General features: G+C 43.1%; 1 protein-coding gene across 4 annotated transcripts in view; it reads right to left on the reverse strand.

Annotated features, from left to right (window-relative positions):
- Rph (Rabphilin) overlaps positions 1 to 16,653 on the reverse strand; it is a 123,893-nt gene that overhangs the window by 89,988 nt on the left and 17,252 nt on the right. The window lies entirely within an intron of this gene.

The raw sequence follows: 16,653 nt of genomic DNA on the forward strand, positions 1-16,653 counted from the left end.
CAACCATTCACCACTCAGAGGCGTACGATGCGAAATATATATTCAACGACGGCTTGCATGCTGAAGCGACTGGACCAGCGTCTAAGGTCCCATGAGCTTTAGTCGAGAGGGTAACGTTTTTCGATATTCTATTTGTTCAGCGTGGTCGAAGCTGGAGAAGATCTATCAAGCATCATTCATATTTCATTCACGGACGTTTCTCTATTCGCACTCAGATAATGAACTTATTCGGGTTGAGATATAAGTATAAACTTGTTACATTAAATCCTGACAATAGAGCCTTTGGTCCGTTGTAGGAGAAGTAGGCAGAATCCAGCAGACTTCCATGCATGGCCATCACATATACGTTATAACCGATGGCGTCTACATGCAATGTCTGCAGAGATGGGTTTGGTTTGTTCAGTCTTTGGCATAGGCTATAAAACACTGAATAAACCAGCCACGCAAGAAAGAAAAGTTTTAGAAGAGGAAAAGAGAGAGCAAGTAGATAAGATTATTGAAGAAAAAAGTAAAATGAGCAAAGGTCGAGGGGAAAGCCTCGATCAGTACGCTAGGAGACGTTTAAAAAAAAAAGGGCTTGTCCTCTTCTATTCTCTTTCTCTTTTTTTTTTATCACATACAATCACTGTACGTCCGCCCGTAGTGTGAGAATGGTCTAAAACAATCGCAGGCGAGCGTCGCGCTCTTATGCCGACTTTTTATTAAGGCGAATCAGTTCATGAGTGTCCTTTCGGGACAAGTGTCACACTTCTTCGCGAGATTCTGCGGGATACCACGAGATTGTGACGTCATCAAGCGGTGACGTCATCGGCCATGACCGAAAGTCGTTGTAACGTCTCATCCGGCCATGTCTAATAATCACAACTGACGTGATCATGACGTCACATTCGGTCGTGACCTCACGTCCAGTAATGACCGACGGCATCACTGACGCCACCGGGTATCCAATCCAGGCATCCATACTGAGCCTTTCCTTTGGCGTTTCCTCGAACGCCGCACCACACAGCATGCAGAAGCATGCACAATAAAAAGGGGACATTTTATTGCCTTCACAGTATCCTGTCCTGCCTCCCTATCGCTCCCCTCTTTTTGTCAACTCACTGTATCGAAATTTGTTTACGCCACCGCAGCCCAGGTGCCTCCGGCCGCGATGGCAGGTGGCACAAACCTTTTCCTTCATTTGTAATTTTTTTTCGATGAAGCATTTGATAATGACAATTACTTTATCATTTCTTATTTAGAACACTTCACAATTTTTGTCAGCCTTCCCCAATCTAAGCCAATGTGGTTTTCAATAAACGTTTTCATCATCGTCATCTGTAAGGTTTGAAATGAGGAGGAGCAATAGCCTAAATGCAGATTCACAAAGAATATGGCACGACGGACAAGGACAAAGGCAGAGAAATGACAAGGCCCGTGTTTGTGTGCCTTCTTTGTTCTCGTCCGTCGGGCCGTACGTATTCTTTGCGAGTCATGTACCAACTAGCCCAAACAAGAGCTCGACTATATGCGGAGCCGGCCTATTTGCGAGATGAAAGGTGGTTCTGTTGCCGAGACGTCGCGGGCCACACTTCTTTCTGATGCATGCTTGACAGCATCCTGCCACGTGAAGTGCCGCGGCGCTCAAGGGCGACGAACCGGAAACGGAAATGAACCGGAATTCGGAAGCTAACCGCCATTTTCTCATTGACCCAGAACCGAACCAAACCCTTCTTACATCTTCAAAATGACCCCCTCCCGAGTCTAACTGGAAGAACCGTTCCATATCGGTTCTATACTCCGTTTCATACATCAGGTGCAAAGCAGCGAAAGCTACGCATGTAGTCCCCAAGAAAAAAAAAACAGGAGGCGTATCACTACGCGCTCGTTCTGTAGGCGAGTGGTTCCTGCCGAAACGGGCTCTATTCCGAGCATACACGTTTGCAATAACATGCTTCGCATGCTTAGACATCTTCAAAGAGCGGATCTTATAGAAAAAAATGCGCACCAAAGAACCATTTTCTCAAAAAGAGATGCGCAGCGCGGAGGCCACAGCCAGCGCCATCTGGTGGCACAGCTGGCAAGGTTGCGGGACAGCAAAACGCGGCACGAACAAAAACGACATAAAAAAACATACAAATTAGCCGAATCCGACCTTTTCTCCCTAAAAAAGGTGCTTTTTATAAAGTTGATGGCAAATGTAAAAGGTATTAAGCTTGCAGACAAAGCAGCTATTATTTTCTCTCGTCAATAGCAGGCACTATTTTTTATCGCGGATGCGGAGAGCGCAAACAAGAGCTGTAGCTTTGGTAGTGTTGCACTTGATGTATGAAGCGGAGTATAGACACGGCTCTTGCCTTCTCTTTGGCGCAAAATGGCCCAAACTTGAAAATTTTCGTACATCTGCCATCTGATATGCGTATGCTTCGGTAGACGCAGACGGTACGAGCCTTGAGCATTTCACTGTTTTTGTTCTTGTTTGTTTGTTTGTTTGTTTGTTTGTTTGTTTGTTTGTTTGTTTGTTTGTTTGTTTGTTTGTTTGTTTGTTTGTTTGTTTGTTTGTTTGTTTGTTCACGCACCTTGGCCTAGTTATAGGTTCGTGGGCGTTCATCTTGTCCTGCGTTAACGCAAGGCTTGGTCGAGGCGTCACTGGCTGATGATCAGCGAGATGTAGGTCTGACGATTCCTTAAAAGCGAGTCAAAACAAAATAATCTTAGACTTATTTGAGCGATGTTAGTCATGAGCACGACAAACCTTTAATCACAACAACTCAGGATGAGCGTTAGGCGGCTTAAGGTATAGTAATAAACTTCGCGCCAACTCTCGCCGGCGAGTCTATAGTTAGGTGCTAGCTCGAGTTCTAAATGCACGGTCGAGGTAACGGATGCGCTTTAATATAGCGCAGCACGCTCTCACCATGCAGTGCCCCAAAAAACTCGCCACGAACGCAGATAGCAGAAGAGACCATCGTCTGTGCCTGCCGGCCAATTATGCGAAAGCCGCAGCCAAGACAGGGTGCTTCAAAGGCCCGCGTATACACACTGCCCACGAGCGCTAAGGGAAGGGAATCTAATTATTTCGCGATTAACGGACTCATCTGAGTACCTATATATACAGAAACGACGGATTCCGTGTTGTCTTCATATCGCGCGGATTACGAGAGACCGCGCAGTGAGTACGCTATATCAAAAATAAGAATCACATGCAATAGAAACTTGTTGAGGGAATCTAAATGCGGCGCAGGAACTTGGAAGGGTCGTCATTCCATCACGGACCAAGGAGGTGTGCGTGCGATTTGGAAGTTAACGCTGTGCGTTCCGAATTATAAAATGGTGGAAATCAGTGCTCATATTCCCAGCCACTTCTGAACAACGTTCTAGTTATTTATGGCAAAAATGTCCCCTTTTTATATTATTATTTATGCAATCTCTGACTGGTCCCGAAAGCATCATTACTCGATATTGTTTTTAATGTTCGCATTTGCATTTTATATCGTCACCTATAAGCGGATCGCCATCAAAAAAAAAAAAAAAATCATTGCTGTTATGGAGCTTCTGCTCCTCTGCCACATGACAAGAAGCGTAGCCGTAGTTCTGAAGCCATCGTCTGCCACCACGGTTGGTACACGCAAGGACCACTTTCCACCTATACCAGTGCCTGATAATTATGTGGCAGAATGGAGAGGTGAAATTTTTCCTCTCTTTGCACATTAGGTGCGGGAAAGACAACAGAAGACACGGATGTAACGAAATACTCAGATATAGCGAAGCACTTCCATCAATCTGATTGAGCAGCCTTAAATTCAAGAAAATGGCTTATGGCGCTTATTCGAATAAGCTTGCGACGGGCTAGTTGGCGATTCATTTTTGGGAAAAACTGCGCACCCTTAAGACATGCACGGGCAGGGAAAGATAGGGCAACACAGCGCTGTATTGTCCTATATATCTCCGTTCGTGTCTTAAGGGTACGCTTTTTTTTTTTTTTTCAATTATGCGAACAAAGGCATCTTCTAACGTTTTCCCTCTGCCATACACCATAAGTACATTGCTAACTCATACCTTGCCCAGTCTCTTATAATAAGAAGTTATGTAAACCAATCAGCCAATTTTGTGTCTCTCATAGCGTTCTTGCTTGGAAACTAAGCAAACTAAAACAGACATTCGCCGCTGCCACACCAGACCTATCGCAAAACGGATATCCGTAGTCCTTAAACTTTTAGCGTCCTTTCGCATACCCATAGCTTGAAACTGTTGTAAAAAAATGGCAGCACAATGTCGCACATATATGTCACAGCCATTCGCGGCACGATAGATCAGACCCCTAATCGAAACAGACGCCAAGCGATCCCATAAGCGCATCTGGAGACACCACGAGTGAAGGGTTTCACTTTTCCGGTGATGGTAGTATTTTTGCTGGCGTAAGAACAGATTAGCGCGAAGAACGCCACAAGCCAACAAACTTAGCCGTAAATCTACCAAACATTGAAACTCGGATAAATGTACTGTTTACAAATGCGCCTAAATATAATTCAAGTTCGGCTTTCTTGGACGCTACTTTCAATTATGAAACAACCGCGGGAGCTTGTAACACACTGTTTGGAACATATTGATACTACTGGTCTAATATACCGATCTGTAGCAGAATCTTGCTTTTAAGATTATTTTGGCTGAGATATAAAATTAACGGCGCGCGCTTTTAACAATAATTGTGAGGCAATCGTGCGATATTGCAACATGTTCTCATGAAGATATGCTGATAGGATTTGTCTAAACTTCCAATATGCAGCAAAAGCTTGCTTTTATTATTTGCCCTGCGCTCGTAGCCAGTGGTTAAATTTTCCATAGAAAACCAGTGGCTGCATTCTCGAAAATAGTCAAAAACCATAGGTGTCTCGAGGGACAACATAATTACGGATCACTTGTTAAGGCGCGGTCTCAAGCTATGCGAAAAAACTGCATTCCTAAACAACTTCCGTTGAAATAAAAAATGCTCTTTTACAGAATAATTTCTAGGTATTGTACAAGTAGAGCCAGAATAAAAACACTAACTTTTTGAGTAAAAAGCACGAGCTTTTGGACAGCGCAGCATGCGAAAATAAACTACTTGATTGATTGATTGATTGATTGATTGATTGATTGATTGATTGATTGATTGATTGATTGATTGATTGATTGATTGTGCTCTCTTTTCAATTTCCTTAGTTCAGTGTAACTGCATCTCCTCTCCCTCAGCGTAGTTGGAGACCTGTTGCTAGGGGCCGGCCTCACAACTCCTTTGCAAAAGAAGCTTTCTCTGTATCTTTCTGCTCCTTTCAAACAATATGATTTGATTTTAAGCATTATGATCGAAGTGTTCGAAAAAAAAAAAAAAAAAGAAGTCGAGGTATGAAGCGCATGGTTTCAGCGGCACAAGGTTGCGAACAAAATTTTAGTCGTCGGAAAAGGAGCGGAACAAAGAGGATGTTCGCCCTTCAGTGAGCGTACGTATGGTGGAATAGGCGACTCAGCTTTCTCTCTTGACTCTACAATAAAGTTGTTCAGGCTGACTGCCCGCCTTTCCGAGGCTTTTAAGGAGACAATATAATTGAAAGTGAAACTTAATATTTAATTTCATGGTAATAAGCAAGTAATTCAAAGTGAAATGTAATATTTAATATCAAAGTAATAACCAAGTTTTCAAAGTGAAACGTAATGTTTAACTTCAACGTAATAAGTCAATAATTCAAAGTGAAACGTTACATTTATTTACAACTTAATAAGCAAATAATTCAAAGTGAAACGTAATATTTAATATCAAAGTAATAACCAAGTTTTCAAAGTGAAACGTAATGTTTAACTTCAACGTAATAAGTCAATAATTCAAAGTTAAACGTTACATTTATTTACAACTTAATAAGCAAATAATTCAAAGTGAAATGTAATATTTAATATCAAAGTAATAACCAAGTTTTCAAAGTGAAACGTAATGTTTAACTTCAACGTAATAAGTCAATAATTCAAAGTGAAACGTTACATTTATTTACAACTTAATAAGCAAATAATTCAAAGTGAAATGTAATATTTAATATCAAAGTAATAACCAAGTTTTCAAAGTGAAACGTAATGTTTAACTTTAACGTAATAAGTCAATAATTCAAAGTGAAACGTTACATTTATTTACAACTTAATAAGCAAATAATTCAAAGTGAAATGTAATATTTAATTTCAAAGTAATAACCAACTTTTCAAAGTGAAAGGTAATGTTTAACTTCAACGTAATAAGTCAATAATTCAAAGTGAAACGTTACATTTAATTACAACGTAATAAGCAAATAATTCAAAGTGAAATGTAATATTTAATTTCAAAGTAATAACCAAGTTTTCAAAGTGAAACGCAATATTTAACTTCAACGTAATAAGCAAATAATTCAAATTAAAACGTAACATTTAATTTCAACGCAATAAGCAAATAATTCAAAGTGAAACGTAGCGGACGGATTCTAACTCGGCACCGTAAGCCCATTTGCGCTTCGTGACCCAAATGGCTATCGTTTGAGTGCAGTGCACGATGTAGCGCGCTAAATAATAAACAAAAGTGCATTACTGGAGACTCCAGCGTCGCCGAGATTACTGCTCATGTTAAAGAGCGAGGTCAATTGTTCTTTCCTTCTTCTTGTTGTCTTTCTTCTAAAAGTATTCTTCCTTTTATTTCATTTGTTCTTTAGCGGCCTATTTATTATTCCTTAATTATTTAGCAGTCCTGTACCGGAAACTTCGCTGAGGAGCCTGATTCCCTAACACACCAGTTACCCGGGACAGCAATCTAGTTAATAGGTTTAATCTTTTTTTTTTCTTTTTAATGAGACGCTGATCTGAATGTCACGAAAATATGAACAAATTATGAGCGCGTCGCCTAGAAATACAACGTTAACGGTACCCACTTTTTACATTTGGCTTTACTTGTTCATTTTCTTTCTTTCTCTTTCTTTCTTGACTTATTTCCTTTTTTCATTACTTCTTTCTTTCTCACTTTTTTCTCTCTTCCTTCCTTCTTGATTTCTTTCTCTTCTTTTTTCTTTTTTTCTTTGATCGAGCCTTAAATCGTAATTAATTATCGGCTAAACTAGTGCACACTGATTTACGGGGACATTTCCGTTTTCGCAGCGATTTAGCGGTTCTACTACAGAGTTAACCCATGGCCAACTTTTTACAGCCGCACACACCGAACCCACGCTACACAATGAATTTTATCTCGATATCATTAGAAATAATGGCTACATATGGGCGAGTTGGTTATACCCAGGTTGATCGTGAAAGCGCAAAACAAAACAAAGCACGGGCAACAGCTAGCAAAAGACAGCATCGGGGCAAATGCGGCATTCAGCGTCTGGCGGCATTGCCTCTCTCATAAAATTTGCTTATTGGGTTGACGGGATGAGAATTCCCGTGACATGACAGAGTTTTTATTGGACAGCGCACTGTGTGACGTCATGATATCGCTTTACGTGGCCGAGCGCCCTGGCGGGCTCAACCGGCAGTATCTGCGGCTGTACAGGCTAAGCCTATCCGGAGAGCAACAGAGGGGGAGACGCAGGCCAAGCGGATTTCAGAAATGGTGGAATTAAGAGCCTCCAAATTTTTTTGAACAATAAATACACACGCACGCACGAAGGGAGAGACGGGTTGGCACGAACGGACGGAACGCCATTTTATTTTGAATGCAAGAGAGCCTCCATATTAAGACTACAAACTTGTGCTAACACGCACAATTGATAGAAAACGTCTGCTGGTAATAGCTTTAAGAAAATATAGGGGAAAAAATCAGCAAAATCCTTCATGTCAACCATACCAGTCAGAAAAAGCTACAGAAAATTTTCTGATGTTATGGCAGGATTTCTGTGCTGTTTTTGATGGGAAACCTGTTGTGACAACAGAACATTCTGTAGTAACATCAGAAATTTCTGTAGTTACAACAGAAAATTGCTACAGAACTACAGACAACAGAAATAAACTTCAGAAAAACTACAGAACTACAGAGATATCTGATGGTTACGATAGAACTACAGAATATTTTGTCGCATTTTTGACACAGTTCTACAGTTTTGTTTTTTTTACTGGGATGTTTCACTGCATTATATCTATAGAATCAGAATGGTTCACAACGGACGATTGCGCTAATAAGCGAGCTCCGCGAGGACTTAACTGCATACATAATGTAACGCGAGGTGAAGTAAGCACGCTTGCTTCCAGGAAAGGGTTGAGATGAAGTGTGTGACTATGCTTGTCACGAACCTTTCGGCGTCATAAACTGCTTGTCGTGACTGGAAAGGTTTAGTTAATAAGGGAGGACTTGACGCGAGGCGTACACGGATGGAACCTGGGGCAGAGCGCTCGCGTTATTAACGCCTTTCATTTGCCGACGATGCGGTGGCAACCACGTTTCCTGTTCGGGACTGTGATTTAATTTGCACGCATTTCGCTTTTCAGAGCCTACCTGAAGCGTGTCTGCTTCACACGCGCTGTTTGTTTTTTGTTTTTGTTTTTGTTTTTTGTCGTTGCTTTTTCGCTCTCAACAAGTCGTCCGGTCGAACGCACGGCCTGTAGTCCTTATTAAATTTGAGTTCTCCCGTTCGCCTCAGTTTGGAGAGATTAATATACAGTGCGCTTCATCGAAGAAGAACAAGCATTTGTTAAACTAGTGTTTTCTTTCTTTTTTTTTTTTCCTTCGCGCCATAGATATGCCTTCCGCGGCATGCACTCAAGTAAAACAGTTGGCGGACAAACCGTTGAATCCTGCTAGCTAACAAGTTAACTTACTTTAACAGCTAGCTTTCTAACTCTTAGTATATATGGTATATCTGCGGACGGTCGATAGCACTATCCATACCACATCCTAGAATTTCCAAAACGCGATTACCCTCGGTGCTAAACCTCAAGAAACTTCGGTCATATCGCTCTGTTCTCGGAAAACATGCGTTCTTGGCACGCGCAAAATAACTGCCACAAAACGTCACCATGACGTCACTCCATGGAGCAAGAGCCACGTGGCCTTTCTTTTCCGGATCAGAGGGATGAGGCGAGGACGCAACGTAGAAGCAGCAGTGGGCGTTGTTGAAGCGCCGAGGGTAACCATGTTATTACCGCTATTACTAGCAGTATACAATATATCTAGAATTGAAACTGGGCGCCAAAGCGCAATAGTTAAAACGTTAACTATTAGAAGTCAGTCAGCCAGCTTACTAGCGATTTTCAGACGTCCGTCAACGAAAGTATGACAATGCAGCAGAGCCCGTTTCTATATATGGCTGAAAATGCCAATTTTCAAAATCTATAAATAACCTTAGGTGAAAGAACCTGCATGTACAAATTATGTTGCCTCGGCCCTCTTGCAAGTTTTCGCAGCGAACCATTACTTCACTTGGCCGGAAGCAGTTTGAACGTTGCATTTCTTTTTTTTTTTTTTCGTTTTTAATTCCTTAAACACAGCGACGGAAAAACCTCACCCAAGTCCTAACTATTGTGGCCTCCCAACGAAAACCGAATTAGTGTGGGCGTTAAAGAAGCCGTCCGAGAACCATATCTGTGAAGCCACGCCGTCTGGCTTATTACTCTGCCTTCCCCACGGAGGAGCAGGAAAACGAGGCCGACAAGGAAGTGCCCTTCAGGGACAGAGGGAAGTGGAGACCCTGTGCGCAGAGCTGAAGTGTGCTAGGGTAGTATTTGAACACACTGCCAGGTTTAAAGTGTCACGCGTGAAAGTGCAGGCAAAAGTTTGGGCAGTCTAAACAATAAGCGTGGTTGTGCCCAACGGCGTCTGCAAATAGCGAGGTTTTCGCATGAACTGAGCAGAGATATGCAGAATTCATTCAAGGGACCAAGGGGAAAAGAGGAAGGAGAAGAAAGACAAGTGAAAAAATGGGGGCAAAATGGACAGGGAAATGCGGAATTAAACGAAAAATAATGCTGCATAGAAAGACAGATGGAAAAAAAAATGAAGCGCAAAAATATAGGAAGCCAAGAAAACATCAAAGCGCAAGTATTCCAGTACTTGAACAGAGCAGAAAGGGAAGGTGAATATATCGGAGGTCATGATGAAAAATCAAAGAACACCTGAATAAATTAATTCACCTCAATTATTCTTAAAAATATTAAGAACCGTAATAAAGATGGAAGAAAAAGAATTGATTAGTTAAATAATTATTATTATGTAAATAAAATTTTTCAGGTGTGTGAAGAGGAAGCAGAAGAGGAAGCGTGCGCCACCTACTGCGTGCGTTAGTAATTACCCTTTTTTATTTTGGTTTTTCATATTTACATTTCCTTCTCTATTTCCTAGCAATTTTTCTATTTAATTTTTTGCGATGTAGTTATACATCTCAAAATCTAATATCTCTGCACCCCAATTCTTGGCCGATCCCTCTGTGGGCGCATGTGCCACCAAATCAGAGGAGAACAACAACAACCGGCTCCTCGCAACGTACCTAGGGTGAAATTCCCCCTAGTGGGTATGCGCCATTTTTATGAAAACAACAACAAATATCTCGCCCAATGACTTTGGCGAAACATAGCGTAGTGGGGCTTCCGCTCCAAAATTAATGATCGATTAACTTATGAAATATATGAGTCAAAGCAACCACGAGACGTCGGAGATACAGATCTACTCCTTCTACGGAGGCCTCGATACTTACAATACGCACTTCTATTTCCTTTTGAACCCTCGGCTGTAGACGACGCTTCATCGACGCGTCCTTGTACAAATGGCGCGTGGAGCGTCAGTCAGTGTTTTTCCGACGCCACAGATTTGGGGACACATTCATGTATGCACAAGGCCAGCGCATAATATAAAAAACTTCCCCATAACGCAGCCCGTGGAACCGGGCGAGCAGTGTTTTCTTTTCCTCTCTCGGCCAGCACTTCTTTTCGCGATGAGTCCGCGAGACTGAGTGCACTTCTGTCGGGAGGAGTACGCTTCCGCGCTTTCATATGGGATTATGCACGAACGCCGCCTACTCAAGTGACAGGCAAATCATTGCTTTGGAGAGTGAAAGCAGCGCTGACATCACGCACTCCTCGGCGTCCCCGTCGCTTCCTACCTTTTCTTCCGCAGTCCGTGACATTTTCACGTGCTTCCCCGTCGGACTCTTAATCCCTGTTTATGTACATCCGCAAGTATTTGCGACCATTTCTGTTCTTCCGTCTTTCCGCCCATCTGTCTATCTGCGCGCGTGTGCTACGACGCTACTAAAGCTACTGCTGAGGTGGGAAAAAAAAAATACAAACAAAGTATTCGTAACCTTTTTGTATTGGACATATATTTGTGACGCAAAAGGTTACGAAAATAAGTGCAAAACGCAAGCGCGCTATACAGCAGAAACAAAACGAGAAATTTTAGTCTGTGAATTATAACACCATTGTACACTATAGGAGCCGCGCGCGTGACGTATTCGCTATGCGAACGCGAAACAAAGCGAAAGTGCATGCAAGTACGCGCCGCCAGCTGTGGACAAAAAATGCGCTGAATGGCAGCGAACCAAAGTGTGACGCGTAGAGAATTCCACTGTCGGATAAGCGTGGAATTCGCACAACGCGCCCCCCGCTGCTCGGTAGCTGCGAGCGAGATCCACGCCTCGAACAACGCGAAAGAAAAACAAATCAAGCAAGTGGTCATCCACTCTCCTCAAAGGAAGAGATAAACCCAGAACGCGTGTACACTACGTGGAATATCGCCGCCTGTAAGGGCGACGCTCTCTACCAAGAAGCGCAGCTCTTTCCCGTGCTTGTTGCGCGGAGTTCAAAGCGGAACCTCGATATCAGACAAGTAGGTGACCCCTCCCTATTTGGAGTTTTATATATTTTTAACTCGCTCCATATATTTATCCGCCCTTCTTTCATGTCTACGTCATTTTTTCAGGCGTTAGAACACAGCGCGTCTCCGTCGCAGAGCACTACCGTTGTCAGACGTTTCGCCTACAGCTATACCGGCGGAACCGCTGTCGGTTTCTCTGTCGCTGCGCCGCCTGCGCGGCGAAAATGGAAAGTAAGCTTAAAATAAAAAAAGAAAATAGCCCTGAGATAACACGTTTGCAGCATGTGGTAAAGCCGAAGAAATAATCCAACACGTTTAGCCTAATGTAGCGATATTCACCCAGATGCAAATGTCAACCCCTTTGAGGACCTATACGGCTTAGAGACAGCAAAGGTCATGTGAGTAAATCTGCGCTATAAATCACCATCAGAAAGCGGATAGAAGGCTCTTGGATTAAAAAGGTGGCAGTGACGTAACGCTAGAAGGTAAGGATTAATAACTGATTAAAGAGAAAACGTTATAAATATGTGTAGCTAAATAAAATTGTAAACTTATTGACAATACTCAGAAGTTTGGTAGAATAGATAAATTATAAAGAAAAAGAAAAGCCAGACATGGTGACAGCTGCCACCATCGCCACCACTGGACTCAAATCGTTTGCCTTGCTAAATATTTAAACATCACTTGTTCTACAATTATAGTGTCAATCTCCGTGAGTGTTACCACTTTTCATTTTATATTTCACTTATTTCCCGTTTTGTTTCCTTTCCTCTACCCCTCAAATCATATTTTTTATGCAAGTATATTTTGAAAAAAAATTCTTTGCTACCCAATTCTTGGCCGATCCCCCTCTGTGGGTATGTGCCATAACTTATTTGGACAACAACAACAACAACAACCATCGTGTTTAGAAGAGGACGCTGTTAGCATCTATAATTGCTGTGAGTACCCAGCATTCAAAAGTATATCTTCAGCATCCGCTGAAAAGTGTATGGGTCGTGGCTGTGCATAACGGCCCCTCAAAAACGGACTGTAAAAAATTATCCCCTTTGAGGACATTGTGCCTTGTCGCAACCGTTCCACTTTTCGAAGCCTAACCGCAGCCGGATTAATCCTCTGTGTCCGGAAAATAGTCCCAGAAGAGTCCAATTTTGTTCGTCCCTTAAACCAGTGGTTAAAAAGGGAGGAAATGCCTACAGTACGAGCTGAGCCAGAAAGTGCTGAGGCATGAAACTCGAACCCAGCACACTCCGTACTCCAAACATCGCTTTGTTTTCGTTATTGCATGACCAAAAAAGGAACCATGAAAGGAACCATCCGGACCATGAAAAGGAAATAAAGAGAAGAATAAGATTGGGATGGAGCGCATTTGGCAAGCACTCGCAGATTATTACTAGCAGCTTACCGGTATCGCTCAAGAGGAAAGTATACAACAGTTGCATCTTACCTGTACTCAACTATGGGGCTGAAACGTGGAGGCTAATCAAGAGAGTCCTACTTAAGTTGAGGACAACCCAGAGGGCTATGGAACGAAAAATGGTAGGGGTAACATTAAGAGATAAAAAGCCTGCAGAGTGGGTCAGAGAAATAACTCAAGTTACCGACATTCTAGTGGAAATTAGGAAGAAGAAATGGACATGGGCAGGACATGTAGTGCGAAGAGAGGATAACCGATGGTCGCTGAGGGTAACAAACTGGATTCCAAGGGAAGGAAAGCGTAGCAGGGGGCGGCAGAAAGTTAGGTGGGCGGATGAGATTAAGAAGTTCGCAGGGGTCAAGTGGATGCAGCTAGCACAGAACCGGGTTAAGTGGAGAAATATGGGAGAGGCCTTCGCCCTGCAGTGGGTATAATCAGGCTGGTGATGATGATGATGACCAAAAAATAATAATACTTTTTCAATTTTTCAAACATTCTTCTCTTCACCGCCAGCATGCAGATGAATATTCCTGGGGATACACACATGGCGTCAGGGAAGGACGCTGCTTATGTGCCGCATATCCCCACAGAAAAGCTGTCGCAGGTGATATTTAGCCAAGATAGGTGGCTCGGCATGTTAATCCACCTCTTCCCCATAGTGAACATCCACATAAGCACAGTGAATTTGCACGAAAGCACAACTGAAATAAATATAATAACGATGTAGTATCAACGGAAGGTCCACTCCAGTATGCCCAATGAGAAGCATCAGGACGCATTAGAAAAAGGGTTTCTGAATGATCACAGGGGTGGAAACTCTACGACTATGACAAACACTTCCCATGACGGACAAACTAGACATGTTAGTGCGATTTTTAACTCAGTGCTATGTGCATCCCGCTAACTATGATTGGCAGCTGTAATGAAAGCTGCGCGAATATTTTTACAGAAAACACTCGATCTCTACCTCTGCAATCTCCACTGCGAAGAGTCCGGGCGAGTAATGTGCACGTCGTACCTTTTGCGAAAGTCATAACTGAAGGGACCTTCAAATCCATTGATACTACATTACTATCATATTTACTTCAGTTGGGGTAAAACTCCAGTATTTCGTGCAACTTCACTGCGCTGATGTGCGAATGTTCACGATGTGGAAGATGTGGAAGATGTGGACCGACGCTCAGATCCACCAACTGGCATCATCGGCATCTAACCGAAGGCGGTCGAAATTAACCACAGCATCTATTTCACTCTTCCTTCTTTTCACTCCCTCCTTCACTCCATGAATCACGGTGCGGTTGTTGTGTACCACCGAAAGTGAGGCAGTCGCAGCGCGTTTCCTTTCGTCGTGTTATGTCATGAGTGTTCGTTTTGTGATATGTCATAGCCAGATATTATTACTTTTCACTGTGTTCAAGTAGGCGAGTGGCTGCGCCAAACGCCGCACTAATAAGCGTGTGAAAGCCCAAACTGCATTGCAAATCACAACTTACTCCGAAAACCTCAAAAATACACGCGCCAATCAAGGCAAGGAATTTTCTTTTTTTCCTTTTTGCAGAACATCCATTTATTGACGTCTAGTAGAAAAGATTTTTCATCCTGCGAAGCGGATACCTCCGATTTGGCTTCGCATAACGCTGTAGATTCCTGATTGCACAGGAATCGAAGGATTACTAGCTACTAGGATTATACAGGATTACTAGCAGTAACACGGAAGGATAATCGCCGCTGAGCCGAAAACAGACGTCACTTAAGCAACTGGAGTCTAACCCTAATTTATTTAGGTCCTGACAATTCCCGAACAGCCACATAAATATGAAACAAAAAATAGTGGCGATTTGTATCGTCAATCAGATGCGAAGTAGGCGGTGCGCGAGCACTACTTAACCCTGCTATATACGTTTCAGTGCGTTTGGCGTGAGAATAACGCAAGACATTAGCAAAGCAGGTGCTCCAGATTTCTGGCGTCACCACATCTGTAGCAGTGAAAGAAGGTCCCAAGGACAAAGAAAGGAATTTGGAAGCCCAAGAAGCTGCGCTTGAAGGAGTGCCGCTTACCGCGCGGAAGCAAAGCAAAAGCTGCAGCTAGCGTGCACATCTGCTCTCCGTGAAGTTTGAGGGGTGACCGACTCGAGGGAAGAGAGACCAAAGCGGCAGAAGTTCGGGCTTCGCGAGCGGCACATAGCTGTACGAAGTAACGCACGCTTAAGCCTATGTTGCAACACTGCCCGCGGTGACGGCCACAACTGCGATACGCGCCACTCTCATTGGCTGCAGCTGTGCAGCCGCTCCGCCTTCTCATTGGTTGAGCCATGTGATGTCACGTTCTCTTTCGCGCTCCAAGTTCACGGAGAAAGAGAGAGTGGCTTCGGACAGACATCGGCCAAATCTTATCTCGCGGCTATAGTATTGCTATGCACTAAAACAAAAACAGCAAGGATAACTGGTGCTCTACTAAGCACTACCTTAAATAGTTCTTATCTTGCCTACCTACTTCGTAAAAGCAGCCTGATCGTTTGTTTTTATTTTGTATTCAGCGCGGCGAAACGGTTACTCATGAAGTAGCCTACGCGAACAAAGAAATTTCAGGCTCCCTGACATTTTTATACCGTAAATTGTAGCACTCGGCTAACTTCTCCTAGCTCATGCTCCTCGGTTCAGATGGGCCCCTCACGGTCGTGGAAGCGCTTAAGAAGCCCTACACTTTCGTATCTAAGTTTTCTGCAACGTTCTCAAACGATCTTACTTTTTAAAGATCCAGAAGCCTTCCTGTTCTCACGTGACACGGTGCTCCTGTTTTTGTTCAGCTTTCAAGTCGGATTCTGATGCATGTGTCTTGTAACACACACACACACACACACACACACACACACACACACACACACACACACACACACACACACACACACACACACACACACACACACACACACACACACACACACACACACACACACACACACACACACACACACACACACACACACACCATACATACATACATACATACATACATACATACATACATACATACATACATACATACATACATACATACATACATACATACATACATACATACATACATACATACATACATACATACATACATACATACATACATACATACATACATACATACATACATACATACATACATACATACATACATATATTAAAACACATTCGTAAGCGTGTACGTGCATGCATGCATGCATACAGTGAATTCTTTGAGTCGTTTCAACACTCCTTATCAGGTTTTGGCACCCCATACCGGCACCGGCGAGGATGAGGAGGAAAACATTTATTTAAACCCAATATTTGGGCACTGGCAAGTAGGTGGTCGAGTCCTCTTCAGGCGGCCTCCTCAGTCCAGGATGCCGGCAGCAGTGCTATAACCCCCCGCGCCCGTTCGATCAGCCGTTGCTGACTTGCAGGTGTAAGCTAGACAGAGCAGCTTCCCACGAGGAGA

This window comes from Amblyomma maculatum, chromosome 3 (assembly GCF_055883805.1).
Source record: "Amblyomma maculatum isolate TAMU_Amacu chromosome 3, ASM5588380v1, whole genome shotgun sequence".
Lineage (NCBI taxonomy): Eukaryota > Metazoa > Arthropoda > Arachnida > Ixodida > Ixodidae > Amblyomma > Amblyomma maculatum.